General features: G+C 49.3%; 1 long non-coding RNA gene across 9 annotated transcripts; it reads right to left on the reverse strand.

Annotated features, from left to right (window-relative positions):
* Positions 1–4526: 4526 nt before the first annotated feature.
* Positions 4527–23631, reverse strand: LOC149128615 (uncharacterized). Of its 9 annotated transcripts, none has more exons than XR_016213408.1 (4): positions 23117–23631; positions 22123–22202; positions 9542–9712; positions 4527–4808 (listed from the first exon to the last, which is right to left on the reverse strand). It is a non-coding gene; the product is annotated as an uncharacterized LOC149128615 (long non-coding RNA). The 9 variants fall into 9 exon arrangements; XR_016213409.1 differs by having other exon boundaries at positions 23074–23120; XR_016213400.1 differs by lacking the exon at positions 23117–23631 and adding an exon at positions 23002–23102.
* Between the last annotated feature and the right edge of the window lie 1799 nt (positions 23632–25430).

The raw sequence follows: 25430 nt of genomic DNA on the forward strand, positions 1-25430 counted from the left end.
TGATTTCTATGTGCACTAGGGTAAGCCACTTAATACAGACCAACTTGAGAAACCTTGCTGCACAAAGTGCAAAAATAACAACGGCACCAGCAGACATTCAAGTGTCACTTGCCATGTGTGCTTCCAATGTTGCACATATTATATCCAATTAGTTTCATAATAATCTTGAGGTGGGTGCTATCATTACTCATAATTTGCAGATGAAGAAAGTTATGCCTGGATAGATTAAGGTCACACCCCCGTTTTAAATCCAGGGTCCTCGGTCTTAATTACCATGACATTCCATCTTGTATTATTTCTGTTAGGTAGGTGGGGCTCCCCTTGTTTTTCTTTGCTTTCTTACGATTTTGTTTTGACTTGTTTTTGTTGGTTGGTTTTACCCGCCACTCAAATTAGCCTAAGCACTACTGGAATTTATTGGTCCAAATGTATTCAGGTACATTTCTGATTTCAAATATGACTCAGTGCAACGTCTCAGCTGCACTTCCTCTAATGGGTCTCTATTCTCAGGCATGGATTCAAGATGGCTGCAGATACTCCGTATCTCACACTCTATAGCATTTCATTAGTCATCAAAGAAAACCCCTTCTCCTGTGTTCCCAACAAGAACTGCACTGCGTCCCCTAGCTCAGATCAGGCCCTGTGGCCTCCTGTCCTATCTGACAGCCGTGGGAGTGACTGGAGAGGCTGGTAACATGGTCAGTGCCTCCCCCCCACAACCCAGAACACCAGGATTCAGTCAGCAGACAAGGCAGGTGCCACAGAGGGGAAGGAAGGTACTGCTATTAAAGAACAGGAAATGGATATGAGGTGGCAATGGCAACAGATGTCCACTCTACACTCCTTCTTGCACCCCAAGAAAATACTGAAATACTGATGGAAAGACTTCAAGGGAAGTCTACCAAAAAGCAAGATTAAGTATCTTTCAGTCCAACTCCTTGCCAGGAGTGGGTGGTGTAGCCCGGTGGGTTAAGTGGTCGCTTGCACCACCTTCATCTCATATCAGAGTTCCAGTTCGAGTTCAGTCCCAGCTGCTCTGCTTCCAATCCAGCTTCCTGCTAATGCATCCTGGGAGACAGCAGATGATGGCTGGAGTGGGTGGGTCTCTGCCACCCCAGTGGGAGACCTGGATGGTGTCTGGGCTCCTGGCTGCAGCTGGGCCCAGCCCCGGCTGTTCTAGTCTCTCTCTCTCTCTCTCTCTCTCTTTCCCATCACTCTGCCTTTCAAGTAAATTCAAATAAATAAATAGTAAAATGAAAACCTTCTTAGCAAAAAGACAGACTGTGAGACTGTGGGGCAGTCAAGGGGCTGTTACATCATTGGCCTTCTCCTCCTCCCAGTCTCTGCTCCTCCAACCCACCAGGAGCCCCTGGGCTTTCACACTTCAGCCCCTTCCATGCTGCTTGTCCCCTTGAGATCCACATGCCTGCCTCCCTCATCCCACTGATGTCTCTGCTCAAATGCTCCCCTTTCTGGAAAAGCCTTTTCCAGCTGTCTCAATTTTTCTTTAAGCACCTGGAGGCATCTAAGGGTCCATGTTTCACCAGCTATTTACTTGTTTGTTGTCTGTTTCCTCATGAGACACTAGGTTTTTTCAATTCATTCATTTATTTATCTATTTATTTAAGAAGGAGAGAGAGAGAAAGAAAGAGAGAGAGAGAAACCTGGAACCAGGAACTCAATTCAGGTCTCCCATGCTGGAGGCAGAAGCCCAATTACTTGACCATAACTAATGATTCACAAAGACTGAATTGGAAGGAAGCTTGAGTTAGGAGAAGCTGGGACTTAAACCCAGGTACTCTCATGTAGTATGTGGCATCCTAGCCATAAGGCTGACTGCCAGCTGCCTCAGAGGTAAGCTCTGTGAACACAGGAGTTTTGCTTTGTTCAGTGTTTTATATATATATATATATGAGACACATAGCAAATACTCAGTAAGTGTGTGTGAAATAATGAATGCATGACATATATTAGACCTTCTTTGTCTCCAGCTGGTCCCGAGACTATCAGAGTGAAAGCAACAGAAGGAGAAGGCGACACGCGCAGGTGCCAGGCCAATGTGGGCCACTCTTTAGCCCTCTGTGTTGCTGGGACCGGGATAGCACAGGCACCTCTGAGAAGCTAGGAGTGCAAAGTGGGAGGAAAGAGAGCCAGCAGGAGGCTGGAAAGGAGGCTGGAGAAACAGAGACTAAAACAGAAGGAGGCAAGAAAGGGCACTGGGCAGGTACTGCATTGTGGCCGCACCAGTCCTCCCTCACACAGTGGCATCAGCACCAAGATTCTCCATATCTGCTCCAGGTTATGGGGATGAGGAAGGTCCGTTAACCTCTCCCACAGATTCTAGAATTGTGTCCTGAAAATGATCTTGGGAAAATTACATTAACTCTTGTAGAAAGGTAATCATCAAATTCCTGGCCTCATTTAGCAGGGAAATCTGTTTTCTTTGAGAAAAGTCAGACTATTATTTATCTAAGACATTTACTGCACAGACCGATTATCTAGGTAGATCTGAATATGAAAAACAAGATGATTTTGGACAAATCATAGCATAGGACATTCACAGCTTCAGCAAAATCTGTGCAAAAGCCACTAGACAAGGCATTTGGGATAATATTGGGTCATTTCTTCCTCCTTTAAAATGAAGTTTTGGTCATTTCTCATTGCCCATAAGTCGCCCTGTGCTATCTACTGAATATGTAAAGTTCGTTACTGCAAGGTAACATTATTGCATGCACTGCACCATTGGAAGGCCATAAATATCCTGCAAACAATCCCATCTCATTCTACAAGGAAGAAATTATGTTCCCCACTTCTCATTAAATTTCTGATGAACTAATAAATGATTGAAAAGGACTTTGTAGGAACGATGTATTACACACAAATGGGGGATACTGATTCCCACAGCCAGTCTGTACAGCTGCACCAACACTCAGTGTCCAGGACACACTGGTTAGGATTACTAAAGGCTAAACTTTCTGCAGGCAAGCAAGACTTGACAAAGAAGGAAGGCTTCTCCTCCAACCACGCCCGTTATTTCTGCTTCCAAACACAGCCAGCCGCCTACTTCACTGTTGCTCGTTCCCAGAATCCCCTTTTTTCTGCCTTCAAGATGCAGCCCCAACGCCTCCTCTGCATTAATAGCGAGTGTGTGACAAATGTGCCAGCACTGAGCTCAGCGCTCAATTTCACTTCAGCCTCATGACAATCCGTGAGGGGAAAGAACTATACCCCATTTTGCAGATGAGAACATCGAGGCCTAAGGAGGCTAAAAACTGGCTCAGGATCAACAAAGATTGACTAGGTCCAGACCCGTACACCACCAGGCAATCCTATCTCCTAAGGGCACCAGCCTCAAGTGCTCCTGCCGATCAAGCAGCCGGCTGAACTCCCTGAGCAATTAGTGTCTCTTCCATTGCTTTGATAGTTCATCATCAGTGGCTGGTGATAGCTCAGCTATTGTTCCCTGAACTGCTCATTGTTCCCTTTGGGGAGAACATCTCCCCAACAAGCCTGTAAGCTCCTTGAAGGAATCCATCTTCACTCTAGTACTGTGCCAGCGCCTGGAAGAAACGTATCAATGATGTCCTGATCATTTTGTGAGTGCTCAGGGTGTCCAAAAGCAGACCCCAAAGTTCTCCAGGGCCTCGGCAGCCCCCTGTCCTGGCTGCAGGCACAGTTCCCTCACCGCCTCACAGATCGAATCCCTCTCACAGCTCAGCAGCCCTGCCGCCAGCCCTGCATCTCCCCCTGACCCCATAAACACATGCAATTATTGTTTGTCAACTAATTAAAGGGAAAAAAAAGACCATCACGTTTCATTAAAAATACATATTACATAAAGAAAAGAAAATGTCGGTCATGATGTCTTCCTAAGCAAGACAGCGCAGGTTCCCATTGGTATGGGAAAAACAGCCAAGTGGAAAGAAGTACATACAGGAGCTGGGAGATTATCAGCATTACTGCTTCTAGCCCCACCCTGTAACTCTATCCCTTACCTGTCAACTCAGTATGCCCACTTTCCCAAGATGCACCTGCCTCTCCTGCACCTGCAAGAAGACGTCATAATATGGCCACATAGAAGTTAAGCTCCATGTGTGGGTGCCGTGAAGCTCCCAGAATCTCACCCTATTTGTTTATTCAGAGACCACCCTCTACCCCATCAAAGCGACTGTGAGAGCAGCAGTGTCGCCTCTTGGCTTTCTGCATTTATTGTTGATCTTTCTCTGGCTCCTCCCACACTGTCTCCTCATAGGCCATTGTCTGGCCCACTCACCACACATATCTCTTAGGGAGCAGGGCTGCCCACACTCGTGCATGAGTGTGCATTCACTCTCTCACTTCTGAGTAAATCTTGTTCTCACTTGTGCACCTTATTTATGCCTCTGCTTTGAATTTTCCTCTCTGTGAAGGCAAGAACTTGGACTATAATAATTGGGATACACATGTCCATAACACTGTCAAGCCCTACTCTGTGGCCCCTTACCATGCAGGTCCATAGGAAAGAGATGGTGTCAGAATGTCATTTAAATTTTTTTTTTAATTTGTTTCTTTGAGAGGCACAGTTACAGACAGAGAGAGGGAGAGACAGAGAGAAAGGTCCTCCATCCACTGGTTCATTCCCCAAATGGCCACAAGGACCAGAGCTGTGCCCATCCAATGCCAGGAGCTAGGAAATTCTTCAAGGTCTCCCACATGGGTGTAGGGCCCCAAGCACTTGAGCCATCTTCCACTGCTTTCTCAGGCCATCAGCAGAGAGCTGGATCGGAAGAAGAACAGCCAGGAAACAGATCAGTGCCCATATGGGATACCTGTGCCAAAAGCAGAAGTTTAGCATACCATGCCACAGCACCGGCCCCCAGAAGCCCATTTTTAAAGTTTTTGTTATAAAATTTGAAAAACATAAAATTAAAACTATTCTAATCATTGTAAGTATCCAATTAGTGGCATGAAGTGTATTCATGTGGTTGTGCAACCATCACCACCATCCATCTCTCCAGTTTTTCATCATCCCAAACTGAAACTCAGTAATTCCATATTTTGTATCTAAATTTTTAAGGAACCACCACAGTACTTTTTTCAGTGATCTCACTATTTTGCATTCCCACCAGTAGCCCAGGATTCCTACTTTTCCAACAGTTGTGATTCTCATTCCTTTTCTTTGATTGCTGTTATAGTTGTTAATCATGGCCTTCCTACCACTGTAAAGTGATATTGCATTGGGCTTTAAGTGGCTTTCTCCAAGGACTGGTAATGCTGGGCACCTTTGCAGCTTCTTGTTGGCCATCCATGTGTCTTCTTTGGATCAATGACTATTCAAGTATTTTGCCCATTTTTTAAATTGGGCTTTTGGTTATTTTTATTGAGGAGTTCTTTATCCTGGATCTTAATCCCTTATCAAGTATATGATTTGGCAAATATTTTCTCCCATTATGTGGATTGCCTTTCCATTCCCTTGATAATGTCCTTTGATATGTAAAACAGTTTTCCATTGTTTTTACTGAGTCATTTTTGCTTTTATGGCTTTTATTGCTTGTGCTTTTCATGTCATATCTAATAAATACTTGCCAAGTCCAATGTCCTAAAACTTTCATCCTCTATTTTCTTCTAGGAGTTTCATAGTTGTAGATCTTAAAGTTAGATCTGCAATCCAATTTTGAGCTCATTTTTTAATATGGTATTTGGTAAGTATCCAACCTTATTCTTTGGCATGTGAATATGTGATTTTCCCAACACCATTTGTTGAAAACATCATTCTTCTTCATTGAATGATCTTGGCACTCTTTCCAAAAGATCATTTGACCATATGTATGAGGGAGGACTTATTCCTGGGCTCTTTATTCTAATGTATTGTTTTATATGTCTGTCTTTATGCCAGTACTGTACTATTTGGCTATTTTATCAAAACAAACTACTCAAACACAACTGTAGTAAGTATTAAAAATCAGGAAATGAAAATCTCCCAAGTATATTTTCTTTTTAAAGATTGTTTTGGCTGTTTAGGATTCAATAAGAATTTTAAGGTAGGTTTTCTATTTCTGCAAAACACTTCACTGAGACTCTGTTCATTGCTTTGGGTAATATTGTCATCTTAACAACATAAGTCTTTTGATCATCTTGGTTAAAATCCAGCTTGATGGCAAACTGGTACATATGTTTTTTCATTAGAAAACAATGAATTTATTAATACTTAATCATATTTGCATTTAAAGTAAAATTATCTTAATTTTGTGGCTCATGGTGATTGATCAAGGAAAGAGGTTGATGAAATAGGTCATTGGTGGAGAAACACTGGGAATTCCAAGGATATGACAGGATATGATTTAGGATGAGTTGATAATTTCCTTTTCTACAGGGTCAAGCTGCCATAGTTTTATTTTTCCAATAAGAAAAATTATACTTTAAAAGGAAGCATGATGAACTTCTAAAAAAAATTATAAAATGATGGTAAGAGCAAAACCAGACCAGGTCATGGGAATGTTAATTATTTCCATGGGTAATATCTCATTAAGCACGAAAACAATTTTTCAGCAAGTAAAAAGTAATTTACACCAACTTCTGCACAAATTCTAGAAGAGCTTCAATAATAGTATGCTAGCAAATCTACAGCCAAGTATTAAGAAAAATTCAATATAGTAATGTAACCATCTTGAGAGCATTACCTGTGAGCCAAAGTGTTTTCTATACCTGTGAGCTAATGACTTGTAAGTGCTTTACATATATTAAGACCAGTAACCTTCACACTACTGTAGGAGTGAGGACTTAGTATGTCCCCTACCTTGCAGATGAGACCCTGAAATGAAGTAACACACCCAAAGCAGATGATGAAACTGAGATGCCCAAGGTCACCCAGGTACAAAGCAGTGGAACTGATTCTGGCCTGGGCAGCCTGGCTCCAGGGAGCCTTCCCTCCCCATGTCAGCTGAATACTGGTCCCCCAGAAACGTCAAGCCTTAATCCCTAGGATCTGTGAATGTTGTGATATTTGGAAGAAGTCTTTGCAGATGTAATGGACTTAAGGGTCTTGAGATGGGAAAATACCCTGGATTATAAGGTGGCTCCCATATACCATGAAAAGTGTCCTTGTGCGAAACACACACAAAGAGACACAGACACACCACGGAGCAGGCCAGGAGAAGATGAGGCAGTGGTTGGAGCCATGGACTAGGAAACTAGAAGAGGCAAGGAAGGGATTCTTCCCCAAGGCTCCCGGAAGAGCTTTGAATTCCTTCCTCCAGAACTCTAAGAGAGGAACTTTCTGGGTTTTTTTAAGCCATCAAGTCTTTGGTTGTTTGTAACGCTGCCTGGGGGAGCTGACAGCACTGCTAATGGGGGATCTGGGCAGGATTGCATTGGAAAATTTCTCTCTCCCAGGCATCAGGTGAAATCATAGCAGGGAAGAGAAATTATGAGGCCCCTGGTTAAACACGAATTTCGATAGCACTTAACCCTTTTCAAAGTGCTTTCCGTTGAGGCTATCATCCAACAATTGACCCCGCCTGGTCTCCTCTGTACAAGCAGGGCCACACTCCAGTTTCCAAGTGCGAGTCCTGACTCCAGATGCACTGCGGACACTGCCCTACCCACTGCACCACACTGCAACCTGCCAAGAGAAAAGAAACAGGAAGGGGGGCCTGCGTCATGGCTCACTAGGCTAATCCTCCGCCTTGCGGCGCCAGCACACCAGGTTCTAGTCCCGGTAGGGGCGCCGGATTCTGTCCCGGTTGCCCCTCTTCCAGGCCAGCTCCCTGCTGTGGCCAGGGAGGGCAGTGGAGGATGGCCCAAGTGCTTGGGCCCTGCACCCCATGGGAGACCAGGAGAAGCACCTGACTCCTGCCATCGGATCAGCGCTGTGCGCCAGCCGCAGCGCGCTGGCCGCAGCAGCCATTGGAGGGTGAACCAACAGCAAAGGAAGACCTTTCTCTCTGTCTCTCTCTCACTGTCCACTCTGCCTGTCAAAAATAAAAAAAGAAACAGGAAGGGGAACTCCTAACGCAGGTGACCGGCAACTTCACAGTTCACAACACTCGGGCATTTACCTTATTTCATTCTCACAATGGGAGATTACTCTTATTATTCACCTTGTCTAGCAGATCAACAAAACCTTGACTGAGAGGAATCGGGGCAATCCCTCCAAAATTCATAAGGCTTGAGCAGTGATTTGGTCTTCAATGTGAAATACTTAGGTCAGTGCCTCCCACACAGGAGCCCTGGCTGGAACTCCAGGCCTCTGACTTGGGCCTGGCCCAGCCCTGGCTCTTGTAGGCATTTGGGGTAGGGGAAGAGACCACAGAATGGGAGATCTATTTGTCTCAATGTGGCACTCTGCCTCTCAAATAAATAAATACAAATTTAAAAAATAAATAAATAAAATAGTCTTGATGTAAAGTTAAAAACAGGAGATGATTTGCATAAGACCCTGAGCTCTCAATTACACCAATTACTTCATAATTACAGGCAATGCCATCTTGAGTTTTTCAAAACCTCCATCTATTCTTAAAGGATCTGTCAGGAAGAAGGCTTCTTCTCAGGGAGAGATTCCAATTAGTATGCATGTTGTACGCAGCAGGAGACAAACCTGCTGTAGCTCCAAGGAGGAGAAAGGAGACAGGAGCTGTAAACGCCCCCAGCTCCGCACATAGGCCCTTGGTGCAGTGGGAAACTGGGACTGCCAGAAACCCCCACCCCACCCCTCAACTCTGGCAGAGTGCTATGTCAAGGCAAACTCTGCCTGAACCCACTTGGCCCTGCCCCTCCTCCCGCCTGTCTGTTGCCCCAGCAGCCACCTCTTGAGATGAGAGAACAGTTCAACCTGCTAAACCTGGATTGCTCAGGGACACTGTCACAGCTGCTGGGGAAAAACAAATGGCCTGTGTCCACCCCACATCTCTCTTGCCACCATCAGACTTCTGTTTCTCCTGTTCAGTGTACACTAAGTAGCAAATGGCACCATTGTCTCCATTTGGGGGAAGGCTGACTCAGAGCACTTCCCGGGAATGGAACTGGGGGAGCAGCAGGTGCAGTCAGGGAGCCCAGCGCTGTCCTCACGGCGGTGTCTGCTCCAGGCTCTCCCTGCTCACTGTGCCACCTGCCAGGCTGCAGGGTCAGTGGTGGGAGTCTAAAGGGCACCCCGGGGAGCTGGAACATCAAAGAGCCTTTGCGCTCCCTGAGTCCATCTCCTTGTGTGTGTGAAGGTGGGCACTTGGACTTGGCTCTTTGGTGGCAAGGACCACATCAGCACTACTCATGCAATGGCAGCATTGCTGGGGGGAATTGTTCTCATGCACCACACATGTCCCCCACCCTCTCTTCCTGTGTGCAGGGACAAATGGCCCACACGACAAGGGTACTTCTTGTGCTCTGTCAGATGGACCTCAGTGCGACGGCTGCCGGTGCTCGCAGGTTAACGTGGTAGATTGAGTCCATCGCCAGCTGGGGTTTCAGAGCTAGAACAGGAATGGTCGAAGAGCTCTTTGCTCTAAAAGCAACAACTGCCTTCCTGCAATAATCAATCGCTATCGCTGATGGACTCCCTTAAAGATACCTGGTTCCTTACAAAAATGCGGTTCTTCAACACCAGGACCACTCTTCCACACTGCATTTCTTTAATGAGAATACCGCCAGCTTCCGTTTGCAAAGCATGGCACCCCTGAGAAGGCAGCTCCCGCTCTCTCTTCTTCATGGTCTGCTCTCCACATTTCTACTCTTTAGAAATCTGAAAAAAAAAATAGAAAAAGGAGAAGACAAAAGTAGCAGGCTTGGATCCTGGGGGCTCGCAGTTCTCAGTGGGGTTAAGACTTGAGTGGTTCCTGTTAGGCAGAAAACAAAGTCTGAGCTCTCAGGCAGCCAGGTCTCGCACAGCATCAGCGTCTCTGCTCCCCTCCTACCCCCTTCACTGCAATCAGACTTCTCATGAATGAAAAGCCCTTCCCTGCTTGAATCACCGGGAGTTTCTATTTGCTTCCCAAGCATGTTGTGCCTCTATTAAAGCAGTACCTCTTATCCAGCTTCTCAGAGGCCTGTGCCACATCTCACCTTCCCAAACAATTTTCTGTGTCCCTCTCTACGAGTTCCAGCTGCTGCATCACTAATTCCGATATTATCAGTCTTATTTTGCACAGGTAGAAAGTAAGACTCAGAAAGGCTGACTTTCCCAAGGCCCATAACCAATAAGCAGCAGTACAGACCCTAGAATGCACGAAGGTAAGGTGGGAGCATGGACGTGTCACAGCTTCTGGAACCTTGCTGCCTGGGTTCAAATCCTGGCTCTGTACTCAACAAGCAATTTCAATTATTTTAATGAAATTAAGGCAGTAATGGTGCCCACATTATAAATTTGTTGGGAGGGCAAAATGAATTAAAAACATGTGTAGGGGCCAGTGCCGCGGCTTACTAGGCTAATCCTCCGCTTTGCGGTGCCGGCACACCGGGTTCTAGTCCCGGATTCTGTCCCGGTTGCCCCTCTTCCAGGCCAGCTCTCTGCTGTGGCCCAGGAGTGCAGTGGAGGATGGCCCAAGTGCTTGGGCCCTGCACCCCATGGGAGACCAAGATAGGTACCTGGCTCCTGCCATCGGATCAGCTCTGTGCACCGGCCACGGAGCGCTGGCCGCGGTGGCCATTGGAGGGTGAACCAACGGCAAAAGGAGGACCTTTCTCTCTGTCTCTCTCTCACTGTCCACTCTGCCTGTCAAAAAAAAAATGTGTAGGGGGTAGGAGTTTGTCATAGTTATTTAGACTGCTTGTCGGGGGGAGGGCTGGTGTTGTGTCGTAGTGGGTAAAGCCACTGCCTGCAGTGCCAGCATCCCATAAGGGTGCCAGTTTGTGTCCCAGCTGCTCCTCTTCCAATCCAGCTCTCTCCTATGGCCTGGGAAAGCAGTAGAAGATGGCCCAAGTCCTGGGCCCCTGCTCCCATGTGGGAGATCTGAAAGAAGCTCCTAGCCCCTGGCTTCAAATCAGCGCAGCTTCAGCCATTGCAGCCAATTGGGGAGTGAACCAGTGGATGGAAGACCTCTCTCTCTCTCTCTCTCTCTGCCTCTCATTCTCTCTGTGTGTAGCTCTGACTTTCAATAAATAAGTAAATCTTTAAAAAATAAAATAAAAAAATAAAAGTGGAGCAGCCTGGTCTCGAACCAGCACCCACATGGGATGCCAGCACTGCAGGCAGTGGCTTATTCGCTATACCACAGCACCGGCTGTGCCTTGCCTTTTCTGCTCATACCCCACTCCCCCTCTCCTGACACCCTACTGCTCACCTCTGCAACTCAAACCTGGCCCCTGCTCCTGGGAACACCCTTCTAGCTAAAACCTACCTCTCTTTCCCATGGGGACTGGTTTCCTGGGCAGCCCTCTCAAAAGGCCCCTTCAGCCTTGGGGCCAACGTGGAACATATCTGTCCCACTCCTTGATGTCGCTTCGTCTTCTCTCTTCCTCCAGCAAAGAGCCTTGCTTAGAATCTCACATCGTCCAACCCCTCCCACCCACCTCCCATTCTTGTCATGGTCAACTAATGCCCATTACCTTGAGGAGCTTAGATCCTGACCATCCCTCTCTCTAACACTGTTCTCTTCCTACTCTGGTGATTTAATATACAGTAATTGTGCTCCAAACACACCCTGGAGCACTCCTGGTCCCCGACTTCCACAGTCACTCTCAGGGTCACACCCTATGTTGTCACTGTCAAGAACTTCTGCCTCCAAGTGTAACCTCATACATCCCATGTTCTGAATGGTGCTTTTATCCTTCAAGTCCACTGTTTCAAGTAGTTCAACTCCAGCCCCATCTCTTCCTCCTCCAGAACCTCAGGGCACTGATTCAACAACCTGCTCCCTGCCCTTTCTGCCCCACTCTTCCAGGTTAAATTCCCAGTCAGCCCTTGTTTCACACTCCTCACCCCACCCTCAGCATTCTTGCCCTCAAGTTCTCTATCATCTGGTGCTACGTTTTGTTAAGGATTTATTTTATTTATTGGAAAGGTAGAGTGACCGAGAGAAAAGATCTTCCACCTGCTGGTTCACTCCCCAAGTGGCCACAATGGATGGCTGGGGCTGGGCCAGAATGGAGGCGTCCAAGCCCTCAAGCCATCTTCTGCTGCTTTCCCAGGAGCATTAGCAGGGAACTGCATCAGAAACAGAGTGGCCAGAACTCAGTAAGTGATGCCAGCATCCCAGGCAGCACCTTAAGCCACCACACCACAATGCAGGCCCCCAGGTAGTTGTTTGCACCGGGCTGAGTTACAGTCTGAGTTTGGGCAACCTACCTCCACTTGCACAACTGAACACATTTAAGAAAAGCACAGCCATGCTGACTTATTTTAATTCATTCTCAATCAACTCAGGGGGGCCTATGAGGCTCTTTGGCATCCATAACAAGGTGCACTTGCTCACCGACTCCCCACTCTGTTGTATGGCTCTGCCTTCAATCTCCCCCTGGATGTGGAGTGTCTGCTCAGGAATCCACTCTCCACTGATGACCTTGCTTTTGTCTGATTGAGAAACGTGCAACCACAGGAGAGGGATACCATCCACGCCCACCACGACATCCATCCGCTCCCTTCCCCCAGCTTCTATGTGCACAGCGCCTCTCTCCCTTCTAACACTGTGAACCTCTCTGCTCCAGGGCCAGCTCTTCCACGCGGCCTTCGGACTCATTCCTTGGCATCTCCAAGGACGGTGCCCTGGCCACTTCCCCTCCTTCCTCTTACAAAGATAGCATAAATTTTTCTCACTTTACCAGGTCTTTCCCGCCAACATATAAACATGCTGTTGTTTTTCTTTTTAAGAAAAACTTCTCGTTCTTGCTTTCCCCCTGTAACTATCCCCCCTTTTCTCTTTCGCTAGAGCAAAGTCCCTTGGAAAAGCCGCCTATACCCATCAAGAAGGCATTGCCTCACTTCTCTCTCGCAGTCTTCTGCTTGAGTTTGCACTCTTGCCGGGACTCCAGCATGGCTTTCATAAAGGGGCACCAATGCCATCCTCATGGCTAAAGCCAACGTCAACCATCAGTCCTCAACTTCTCAATGATCAGCAGCATTCCTCCCCAAGGAGCACTTTTTTGTCCTTGATCCGCTTCCTCAGCCTGGCTCACTGGCTCACCCGGTTTCCAGGGATTCCTGACCATCCCTTCTCAGAAACCTCCTGAGCTCCGCCTGACCTGTGTCCACATGCTGGAGAGCCCCAGGGCTCACAGTCCTGTCTCTGGCTCTCAGCATCACATTTGTGCATTTGTGACTGTAGCCAGACCCTGGCTCAAACACAGCTAGGGCATCACACTGCTCCTGAACCATTCCCATCAGGAATCCGGGTACGTGTGTGCTCCCTCTCTGTTCTTCTGTTTCCTTCCCAATTCCAGTGAACATAACCACAGCCACATCCTTCCAACTGAGAAGCTAAAAACACTGGACTCACCGCAGCACTTCCTTTTCCTCATCCCTGAGACCAATGCACCTGCAACTGCACTCATCACCCCTTTAACGGGTGGGGAGAATCGGACCATTCTCAGCTCCAGCCACTGTGACTCATCCACACTAGGATTGCTCTGAAACCTCTGGTTTTACTTGCTTCCCTGCCCCTTCCTCTACAGTCTGTTTTTGGCACAGCTGTCAGAAACTCTGCCCGAGAACCTCCACTGGGTTCCCCTGGCAGTCCAGGTAGTAGTGTGAAGCCCCCCGCTCCCAGGTGCACACTGGCCAGCTCACCAATACACACTACATGACTCCCTCTGGGCTAAGCTTCTTTCACTCAGGGGCACGCAGGTCCCTCTCTCTGCTCCTATACCACCAGAGCAACTGCTTATTTTCACTCTCCTGCACCTGCTGCTTCTCCCAAATGTATTTTCTCTGTGATCAGTTCAGCTCCTCCATGCTTTGCCTAAACTTCACCATCTAGTGAGGCCATCTCCAGACGTTGTGTATGTAACTTCAATTCCTGGGGAGGGTGTTTGGTACAATGGTTAAGATGCCATGTGGGGAAAGCCAAGACACTCTGGCAAAAAAAAAAAAAAAAAAAAACTACATGAAAGATCTCTGTGAGTGAGATCCCAGTGGAAAGAACAGGTCTTCAAAGAAGGAGGTACCTTTCTCTGAAGGGAGGAGAGAACCTCCACTTTGACTATGACCTTGTCTAAACAAAATAAGAGTCGGTGAACTCAAAAGGCTTCCATAGCCTTGTAAACTCATGACTGGTGCATAGGGAGATTACTGATGCCATAAACAGGAGTGTCAATTTGTAAAGTCAACAACAGGAGTCACTGTGCACTTACTCCTCATGTAGGATCTCTGTCCTTAATGTGCTGTACATTGAGGCTTAATGCTATAACGAGTACTCAAACATTATATTTCACTTTGTGTTTCTATGGGGGTGCAAACTGTTGAAATCTTTACTTAATGTATACTAAACTGATCTTCTGTAAAAAAAAAAAAAAAAAGAAGAAGAAGAAGAAATTATCAACTCCCAACTTGACTCTCACTGGGATTAAACATGACAATAGGTCTGATCTGATTTCATCATCATTTAAAAAAATCATCTATTATTTTTCACTTTATGTTTCTGTGTGGGAGCAAACTGTTGAAATCTTTACTTAATGTATGCTAAACTGATCTTCTGTATATAAAGAGAATCGAAAATGAATCTTGATGTGATTGGAAGGGGAGAGGGAGTGGGAAAGGGGAGGGTTGCGGGTGGGAGGCACGTTATGGGGGGGAAGCCATTGTAATCCATAAGCTGTACTTTGGAAATTTATATTCATTAAATAAAAGTTAAAAAAAAAGAAGCTGCTGGAGCCTTCTGTGAGGCCAGCTCCTTCTCTGGCTCTGCTCCGCCCCCAAGTTCTCCCCCATGACCACCAGCTAGAAATTCAGCTGTGAGACCCACAACCCGAGCATCTTCCCCAGGGAAGCTCCTTGGGGGAACTTATTTGACACTAAGTATAAAGAACATGCACGAAGAATGCCAGAGCGTTCATTGCACCTGATTTATGATAACCCAAAGTTGTAAGCGAGATAAATGTGCCATAGAATGTGTATGCGATGTTAACTCGTTTTGTTTATGTCTGAAATGGAAATACACAACATGAATAAAAAAAAAATGCCATGTGGGAAACCTGCATCCCATATTGCAGGTTTGGGGTCCAGACCAAGATCCATTCCTATTCCAGCTTCCTGTCTAGGTGCACCCTGAGAGCCCAAGGTGACGGCTCAAATTCTTGAGTCCATGCAACCTGGGTGGGAGACCTGGGCCGCATTCTGGGTTCTTGTCTTGGCTGTTGCAGACAGCTGAGGAGAGATCCAGCAGATAGGAGATTCACTTTCTCCTCTCTCTCTCTCTCTCTTCCTCCCTCCACCAAAACAAGTAAAAATTTAAATAAATAAAACCTTAAAATTCAACTTTTCACATTCCCTCTCCTGCTTTATTTTTTCTCCCAGGCGCAGCTTCCTTTCCAGCCCTCAGTTTGTTTTATTTTCTTGTCTCATCACCTGTCTCTTTGGGAATGTGCACTTCACAGAGGGGAGCTGTGTCTGATTCCTTCTAGAGCTCCTGTGCCTAGTACTTTGTCTGGTACGTAGCAGGTGCACAATCAGCCATGGCTGAATAAATGACAGGCATTTCTGTCTGTTTGGTATGGATACATCAGGACTGGAGCTCTTGCTTTCACCACTCCCAGCCACACACACACACACACACACACACACACACACACAGATTTTCCATCCAGTATTCCTCAACCAAAGTCAGAACCCTGGGATTCATCCTTGCATCCTCACTTCCCGCAGACCCCCGCCCAATCCTCCACAGGCCTGACCACTCTGTATCTGCACAAGCTCCACCCCCAGCTCCTGACTCCATCCTCCCTCTTCTTCCCCTTCTGCTACCATCACTGAGCTGCGGCCACACTCTGCGCTGCTGAAATCATGGCTAGCCTCCTCTCTTCGGGCACCTCCCACATGCTCCCTGTTCATTTTGGCCTCTTTCCTTTCCTGGGCTTGTTTCCCCAGATTCTGCCACACTGTCCTGTGCGTCCTCTTCCTGAAACCTTCCCCAGCTCTTTACCTGGCTGGCGTTTCCTCCCTCAGGTCACAGTTGACGCTCCAAGTACTGGCCCTGCCATCCACACCACCTCACCCTCTTTGCATCCTGGGATCGGCAGCTGTGCAGAAGCAGCAAGCAAGGCAGGTGTCCCTAGAACATGTGCCCACCCAAACCAAGCAATCCCACTTCCCATTGTTCTCAGCCCTGTCCTCAGTCTGTCTCCGCAGCAGTTTCTCTCCCTCCATTTTTTAGGAGTGAGGAGAGCCTTATTCATCAAGAAGCAGAATCCCAGACAATATTATTTGAAAGGGCTTATGAAGGAAGAAATAACTCAGCCCAAAATAACCCTCCCTGGCTTCCAGCTGCTCTGAACAGCTGGGTGCTTTCTCCCAGCCAGATAGCTGCTGTCTCGACACCAACAACATGTGGAGGAACCAAAGATGTTGGGAGATGCTAAATGGGGTCATGATTCTGAATTCCCTTAGGAGGACAAATGCTGCCGGCTCTCTCCACATAGGTTTTCAGAAGAAAAATTTAGACTCTGCTTGGCATCTGGTTGGGAACCTTCAAAGAGTCATAAAGCGACCACCTTCAAGAAATGCATATAGTTATCAGTGCCAGGGAAATGACACTCATTAGACATTGAGCAAACTGCTAGGTGGGTGGAACATAACTAGGGCTTAGTATCATCCAGGTTCAGAAAGGACCGACAACCAGGGCAACTGGCAAAGGCTCCTTGGAGGAGCTGCAGGTATTGAAGGGTCTAGAAAGTTGCACAAAGAGAAGGTGGTACAGAAGGCGACATAGTCCCCAAGTCCCAGGGGCAGGAATGAAGCTGGAACAAGGCAACTGGCCTGACCTGATTTGTCACTGTCAGAGGGGGAACCTGAAGACCTGGGTGTGCGTCTCCAATGTGCCACTTACTCTAAATAGAAAAAAATCACTCAATCTCTCAGTCTCTCTGCATCCTTTTTCTCACCTGCCAAATTAAACATGGCCCCTGCAATAGTCTCCCACGCCTCCCTCACAGAGCCCTGGTGTCCTTTGCATGTGGATGCCAGTGGGGACATTACACTAGCGCTCCCAGAGGGCGAGAGAGCTGTGGGCAGTGCAGGGCCAGCCTGCCCGAGGCAGGAAACCCAGACTGAAATTTAGGACTGCTTGCCTTGGAAAACCAGCAAAGACTTCTCAGCTTGGCTGTCTTGGATGCACGCTTTGTGGAAATAGATTCTTTTCTCACTTTGAATACAAGATGGCCAGTGAGCCAAGGCCCCACGCTAGCCAGCCACAGCAACTCCGTGCTTGACAAGCAAAAGACTTACACAGGGCATCACCCCAGGATGATAAAAAAGGCATCTGGAGCCCTTTCAGGAAAGCTATTAGGCCCCGAAGTTACAGTTTCCATACCCCATGGCTGCCTCGCAGCCTTGACTCGAGAAGCGAGACTTTGGCAACTTCTTACGGCAAGGCTTTGTTCCCTCATAAATACCACCATCTGCATTGAGAGTAAGAGCAGCCCACCAGTTTGTTTGACATTTTGCTGGCCTCCAAGTTGGAAAATATGACCTTCCAGGGATGAGGCGAGCAGTCTGGAGCAGGTGGGGTTAAGAGAGGCTGTACACTACTGCAGGATGCAGCAGGAAACCCCACCCCCGGAAACGAGCCCGCCTTCCCACCTCTCCCCTTTCTGAACACATCACCCTAACACAGAACGTTCTGAAGGTGGCTCTTAGCACCTCCCCTGCCATGTGGAAGCAGGTGTACAGCCTTCCCCTTGGAGAATGCGCTGACTTGGGAATAAGCAATTCTGGACTTGGCTCCCGGAGCTGCCACTTATGAGCTCCTCGTGTTGAACCACACAGTGCAACCCATCTTCCCATCCACATCACCACCTCCAGAAGAAAGAGAGAAGGGCCTCAGACTCAGCTAATCACCAGGATCACTTGAGAGGCTTGTCTAAATACAGGCCCACCAGGCCCCTGGAAACTCTCATTCCCACAGTTCCAGATGTGGACCTGCAGGAGAGACAAAGTTTGAAAATCACTGGGTGTCCTAGACCCTGGCCTCTGATTCTACTCTTCTCTGATGCTCTGAGCAGGTTGATGGAGATGCTTGGGCTGGATAAAGGAGAGAAACCTGCCTCTGCTACCAAGGCCCCCCTGAGCCCTCGCCTCCCTCCTTAGCCATACAGAATCAGCCAATTCCTCTTGTGTACCCTGTCTGCCCTCAGTACAAGACCAGTGTTGAGGTCCCTTAAGGCTCAGCCTCTCACCTACAATGTGTGGGTTCCCCAGGGACAGGGGACCTGTCTTGTCCACGTCACACAACTGAATTCCAAGGGATGATGAGCTCCTTCCATTCTTGGCACCTCCTCCAGTGTCCAGGAATTCGGAGCAGCATGGGCAATCACATGTCTGCAGGTCCAGACTTGGGCATCGGCCCTGGGGTCCCTGCCACCCTGGCCATGAAAGGGTTAGCTGCAGGCTCCCCTCCCTGGAACCTCAGTGCTTGGGGTGGGTTGAAAAAGTAGGAGGCTCCTGGCTGGAGGAGTTAAGACAGCCGGGCCTTCTGAGCATGGCCTGTGGGAGAAAACCGGCCACTGCCTGGCTGAGAGCTGAGCGCAGCCCCTCAGCCACGGGCTCCGCTCTACAGCCTTGCTTGTCTGTTCCAGCTCAGCCCAGTGCCCTCCTCCCCAGCCAGCGCCCCTCCTGAGAGAGGAGTGTGTTTAAGATTCCCGGCACGGGGTCTAAGAGGCGATTCCAAGCATCTTGCTGCAGAATGAACTAATCCTACCAGGTTAATTCTCCCCCTCAGTTCATTCCGTCTTATTAGAGCTGGCAGGCACCCCGCGATGCTTCATTACCTGTGCCACTGCATGGCCAGGCTTTCTTTTAATGAGCTGAGCAATGTGGGGAGCCCCCTACTAAGCACCCCCAGACAATGCGGTCCTGAAAGGGGAGAAGCCCTGAGCTCCCCAGCCTGTCCATGGGCGAAGACATTAAGAAGGCGACAGAAGAGGCTAAAGAGCTGCCGGTGCTTCTGTGTCCGCTGAGGTCAGAGCGGGGGACACAGGGAGGCTGAGTGAGAGGGCCCCCCTTCCCTGCCCCCAGTGCCCCGTTCTGGCACACTTGATAGCTTATAGGAAATGTTTAGGCTCCGGCAAAGGCTCCGTGGCTGGAAGGATCCCACCGTCTGCCTGCTTCATCCCACCACTGCCTCAATCATCACACCCTGTTTTCCAGCGAGAATATGCCATTTCCTCTGAAAGGTCTCCTTGCGAGCTCTTTGAAATTACCCCCCGGGAAAGCAGGGAAGAAATGGGTTTTGCACTGGGAGCAAGGAAAGGAGCTTCACGCAGGTGTGTGGGCTCAGGCACCTGGGGCGAGGTCGGCGGTCCGGTGAGGGTGGGAGGAAGGGCAGAGGGTGAGGCAGCCAACCGCCCTGGGGACACTGGACGTCTTCATCCCGAAACAGCCCAGTCCTTCCTGCCCAGCAGCTGTCCATGTGAAAGAGATCTCCCTTAATTAATCAAGTTCTCTCCCCCTGAGTGAGCGAGGGCTCCCGCCAGAAGATAAAACACTGCGGCAGCTAGTGGAGGGTGTCCGGCTTGGCACAGCGGCTGGCATGAGGCGGAGTACCCATCAGGAGGGCACAGTTATTCCACCAGCACGCCCGCCTCTGTGCCCAGAAACCTCGCTGAAAGCACACGCTCCTCGCGCTGCTTTGTTTGATCTGCATTTTATCCCTCCCTCCCCCCATCTCTGCTCTCGGGCCCCCTACCCTTGCTGGGTGGCATTGAATTTGCTACATTCCATGTCTTGCCTTTCATGAGCTGTGTCTGTGCACATTTTTGCCTTTTGCTACATCTCTCCATCTGTGTCGTTTAAAGAGAGGAAGAAAGTGACTTAGGGGAGAGCAAATAGGGGGTGAGGGGAGGCTGCTACGGATGGGGACAGCTCCCCAGATGAAAGGGACTTTGCATGCATTGCATGAAGAAAAAATAAACCCTGTCAGTGAGTGGAAACAAAACAGAAAATAGCTCACGGAATACACTGTGCTTCCCAGCATAAAAGGGTCACAGACAGAACAGCCCTGGGAGGTTTTGCTCATGGGGGAACAGCAAATAACTTTGCAGAAGGAAATCTAAATAAAAATATTCCTGGAAAACACAACCAAATGGGCTTTGGGTACCTGGCAAGAAATCAGAAGCAGCAACGATGTGCCAAGAGGCTGTCACCAGGTCTAGAGGTCCCCCATCCTATAGCTCATCCCACCCCAGCTCAACGTCCTCTTTTGGTCACTCGACAGAAACTCAGGATGCCTAGACAGCTGACCAGAGGGTGACCAGTTACTAGGCGAGTCACAGGGCTTCTCACTGCCTCAGTTTCCCTTTTGTGAAAGGAGTACTTTAATAGCACACTCAAATGCTTTGGCCTCTCTGATGTAGAATAAGTTTCAAACCAAAGGAGCTGAGATGGCTTTTATGCCCTGGGGAAGAGCTAGCCTGAGAAAGTGGACAAGGTGTTAGGAGTGCCAGATTTTAGACTTCCACAGCCCTCTGAATAGAGAAACAGGGAGCTTTCTCTCCACCCAACCTCCCCCATCCACGCTTCTGTTCTGTAGTCCCCACCAACCCCCACGTCCCGCCTGTCCAGCTACTCCCCCGCTCTAACCTCCACTGACTCCTGACACCGGGCTAAGACATTCACACAGCCCTCAGCCCTCCTCTCTGTTGCTCCTCTGGCCTCCTCTGCAGGCCTGGCTGGAAAGGGTGATTGATGACAAGGCCGGGCAGGCGCTGCATTACCAGATTAAATTCTATAAAGAGCAGCACCTGCAAGATTGAGGAATCCTGCATCAGCAACTGGGTCACACCTGGGCCACGGCCGGGTTTCTGCTGGCCTGAGAAATGGCCCAGGTAGAGGGCAGGGAACAGTTCTTGGAGCCATCAAGTCACAGAAGGTTTGAGTTAGATGGGGTTTCAGAGGCCACACGGTCCATTTCCTTAACTGACTCACAGCACATTAGGTTGAGTGGTCAGCCCTCAGGGAGCTGCCCTGGTACAGGAGACCTTGCTTCCCCAGGGAGTCTGCTGTAGGCTTAGGAAAGGGAGCTGGCGGTGCAGCAGGTCAAGCACCACCTGAGATGCCCACATCCCATATCAGAGGGCTGGATCCAGCCCCAGCTACTCTGCTTCTGATCTACCTCCCTGCTTATGTGCCTGGGGAGCAGCTGACAGCTCAAGTACGTTGAGTCCCTGCCACCCACATGGCAGAACCACGTGGAGTTCCAGGCTCCTGACTTCAGTCTGGGCCAGCCCTGCCTAGGCAGCTATTTGGGCGAGTAAACCAAGGAATGGAGTCTCTCTCTCTCTCTCTCTCCCTCTCTCTCTCTCTCCTACCTATCAAATAAATGAATCTTTTTAAAAGAAAGAAAAGGAAGCTGGAGCCTGCCTGACTTTAACTGTCATCTCCACCAGTCCCTTCATTCACTCATTCATCCATTCATTCATTCATTCATCTGGTCTCTCTTTTGGTGCATATGTGCTGATCGCCCACCATGTGTGAGGCATTGCCTACAGGTGTAAGGCAGACTGGGTCTCGGCTCACAGAATACGCAGTGATGTGGGTAACAGACCTGTAGGCACAAGCTCCCAGTGTGACGATAAAACAGGAGACATGCAGCAATCTCTGGGAACACACAGAGGAGAGGACAACCAAGGTCTGGGGGTGTAGGGAAGCTAAGAGCAGTGCAAATCAGGAAACGCTTTCTGAGCGAGGCAGGGTTATGGATAAAGACTTGTCGCCCCAGAATTCATGAGCTGTTTGAGCTCTGATTGATTGGTTAGGGTGGAGACTTGATCTAATTGCAGCCTCTGAGAGGTGGGATCTGTGGGAGGTCTTTGGGTCATGGGAGCGTGGTTCTCAGGAGAGGTTTGACTATCTCAGTTCAAGTTCAGCCTGGATTCCCTCTCTCCTTCCTGCCTCACCTGTGGTCAGTCTTCCACACCTGCCATGACCAGCTACCACCGATGCCAGGCTATGGGGATTCCTCATCCTGAACTGTAACCTCCAACCTATAAACTTCAGCGTATAAACCTCACCTTTGTCAAAGAAGCTCCGGTCAGGCATTTCAGTCGGGGCGATGAGAACCAGACCGATAGAAGCAGCATCCACACGGAGCCTGGTGGAAGAGCAAACAGATCAAGGGGAGAGTAAGGGGCAGGAATGAGATGGGAAATGTCAGGAAAGAGTCAGGCTGGGAACCTGTAAGACAGGAACACAGTGATGAACAGGGGTGGGTGACAGTGGGGTGGGGAGAAGGGGTGGGCTTTGGTATTTCATGAGCTGTTTAGCCATCACTGCCAGCTTGAGTCTAAAGCCCTTAGGCCCCACCCCCAAGACTTAGTCACCTCCCAAAGACCCCGCCTCCTAATGCCATTTATTCTCCTGGGGCTTAGCTTTCTTTTTTTTTTTTTTTTTTTTTTTTTTACAGGCAGAGTGGACAGTGAGAGAGAAAGAGACAGAGAGAAGAGAGAAAGGTCTTCCTTTTGCCATTGGTTCACCCTGCAATGGCCACCGCGGCCGGTGCACTGCGGCCGGCGCACTGCGCTGATCCAAAGCTAGGAGCCAGGTGCCTCCTCCTGGTCTCCCATGGGGTGCAGGGCCCAAGCACTTGGGCCATCCTCCACTGCACTCCAGGCCACAGCAGAGAGCTGGCCTGGAAGAGGGGCAACCGGGACAGAATCTGGCGCCCTGACCAGGACTAGAACCCGGTGTGCTGGCGCCGCAAGGCGGAGGATTAGCCTAATGAGCTGTGGTGCCAGCCCGGGGCTTAGCTTACAATACGAATTTGGCAAGAGTGACACAAACTCAGTCCATGGGACCCTGTTCATCTTCTACCTCCAACCCAGCCTTACTACAGGGCATGGTCTCCCCCACTCCTGAGAACTTGCAGTGGCTCCCGCCCAAGGCTTCTCCACCTCCTCCTCAGCCCCCCACAGTGCTTTTCTTCCCATCCAGATAGCTAGGGTCAACCCGGTGGAGCCTCCCACCAGATCCTCTCAAGCCGATCTAAAGAGTCAGAAATCTTCTCACCTGTTGGTCCTGGTCTCTCCATCTGGAGTCAGATACAATGAGCCCAGCCCTCTGTGAGCACTGCTGGGAACTTCGAAGGCCAGCCTCATGTTAACACCCACCCCGGCTTCCTTTTCTCCACACTAAGCATCCCTGCGCCCTTGCTTCAAGCCATTCCTTCCCCCACAATGCTGACCAGTGTCAGGATGAGATTCCCAATCCAAATCACCATTTCTTTTCCTTTTCTGAGGATTTAGTCTCTTTACTTGAAAGTGTGATATAGAGAAAGGGAAAGACAAAGAGAGAGAGAGAGATCTTCCATTGACTGCTTCCCTCCCCAGATGGCTACAACAGCAAGAATCAGACCAGGCTAAAGCCAGGAGCCCAGAAGTCTATCTGCATGTCCCAGATGGGTGACAGAGATCCAAGCACTTGGGCCACCAGCACTGCTCTCCCAGGTGCACTAACAGAGAGCTAGATCTGAGGCAGAGCAGCTGCGACTCAAACCAGTGCTCCGACACAGGATGTCAGCACAATTCCTGGGACTTAAAATGCTGTGCTACAATGCTAGCCCCCTGAACCCACTTTTCTGTGAGCATATTGTTGCATGGCCATATGGTGGAGCATCACACAGCCATACACAGGAATGAAGCACCAAGACACACATGGCAATGTGGATGAAGCGTGGAAGCATCTTGCTACAAAGGAGTGCGTGCTGCATGAGTGTTAGTATGCATCGTCCGGACTAGGCACGGTCAGAGAGACAAGAAGATGACTGAGAACGTGGTTGCCAGGGACTGCAGGAGCAGGGAGTGAGAAGTGGCCACCAAGAGCTACAGGTGTCCATTTGCAGTGTTGAGAAAGTTCTGGAACGAGATTATGCTGCTGATCACACAACAGTGTGAACGCACTGAATGCCATAGAGTCTTACACTTTCACGTGGCTGAAATGGTAACTTTTACATTATGTGTGCTTTACCATTTATGTGAACTGCCTCACAAGACATTTTCATACCATACACATTATGGCATCACAAACACCCCCTGCCTGGTGCTATGCCGCTTTAACAGAGGCGGAGCCAAGGCTCTGGCCCACCTGGGGTTGTGAGCCGGCCTTAGGAGTCCAACTTAGAGTCCCATTTGCCTCCTCCCTCCCACTACGGTGCATCCAAGCTTACTCAGCTCTGATTCAGAGGGGTTAACTCGGGATCTGCAGCAGGGGATGTGGGGGAAGAATCTCACTTCACCCACCTCGCGACAGTGACGAGCAGTGGCAAGTCGGTGGTGGGAAGTGCGACAAAAGAAAACCCACCGTGTCACCTTCTCCCAGACTGAAGGCCCTGGGAGGGGTGAGGAGGGAGCACCTCTGTGTCCTCCTGTCAGGACGCCCAGCTACAGAGCCAGGGTAGGGGTGTGTGCGGTGAGGACCCCAGGGTTCTGCTAAGGACACTTGGGGAAGACCAGGAGGAGAGTTTGGGGAGTCCCTGGGACTGCAGGGGGAGGAAAAGCTATGGGAGAGCTGCAGTGACCAGGCAAGGCCTGCAAGTCCCAGGACAGCCTCTGGGAGGGAGTGCTGCATGGCACCCCGAGGGAACTCTCCCCAACAGATGACAAATGGCTCTTGGGACCAGCCCTGACAGAGGTAGAGAAGGGGCTAGAGAGAAACAAGCCAGACGGAAGCAGAGCAGGACCTGACTGTGTGGAGCTGGTGAGAAGTCGCAGGTGATGAACAGGGCTATGAGACAGGGTGCCCAGCCAGGAGGCTGGTGAGCTGCAATGGAGAATAGCTGGAGGTTCAGTCCTAGGGCATCCCTCACAACACACAGGGGCTGCAGGGCAAAATGGAGGCCCCCTGCCCTAGAGTCACACTGCTGGTCTCTGGGTCATATGACATCATAAGCTCAGCACCCACAAATGTGGCCTGGCAGCTGGCGCTGTGGTGTAGCAGGTAAAGTCCCTGCATCCTGTATGAGCGTGGTTGGAGACCCGGCTGTTCTACTTATGATCTCTCTGCTATGGCCTGGGAAAGCAGTAGAAGAAGGCCCAAATGCTTGGGCCCCTGCACCCGCGTGGGAGACCCAGAAGAAGCTCCTGGCTCCTGGCTTCAGATTGGCTCAGCTCCATTTGGGGAGTGAACCAGCAGATGAAAGACCTCTCTCTCCTCCTCTGCCTCTCTGTAAGTGTGCCTTTCCAATAAATAAAATCAATCTTTAAAAAGAATGACCTGATGCATTCATGGTAAGAACAGGTCAGAAAAGTGATGTTTAGAGACTTACCTATACCTACACAGCTGGAGGGAGGCTCAGGGAGTCACGCCCAGATCCGTTGCTCCAGGC

Source organism: Oryctolagus cuniculus, chromosome 1, assembly GCF_051225735.1.
Source record: "Oryctolagus cuniculus isolate XC-2025 breed Fujian yellow rabbit chromosome 1, ASM5122573v1, whole genome shotgun sequence".
NCBI lineage: Eukaryota > Metazoa > Chordata > Mammalia > Lagomorpha > Leporidae > Oryctolagus > Oryctolagus cuniculus.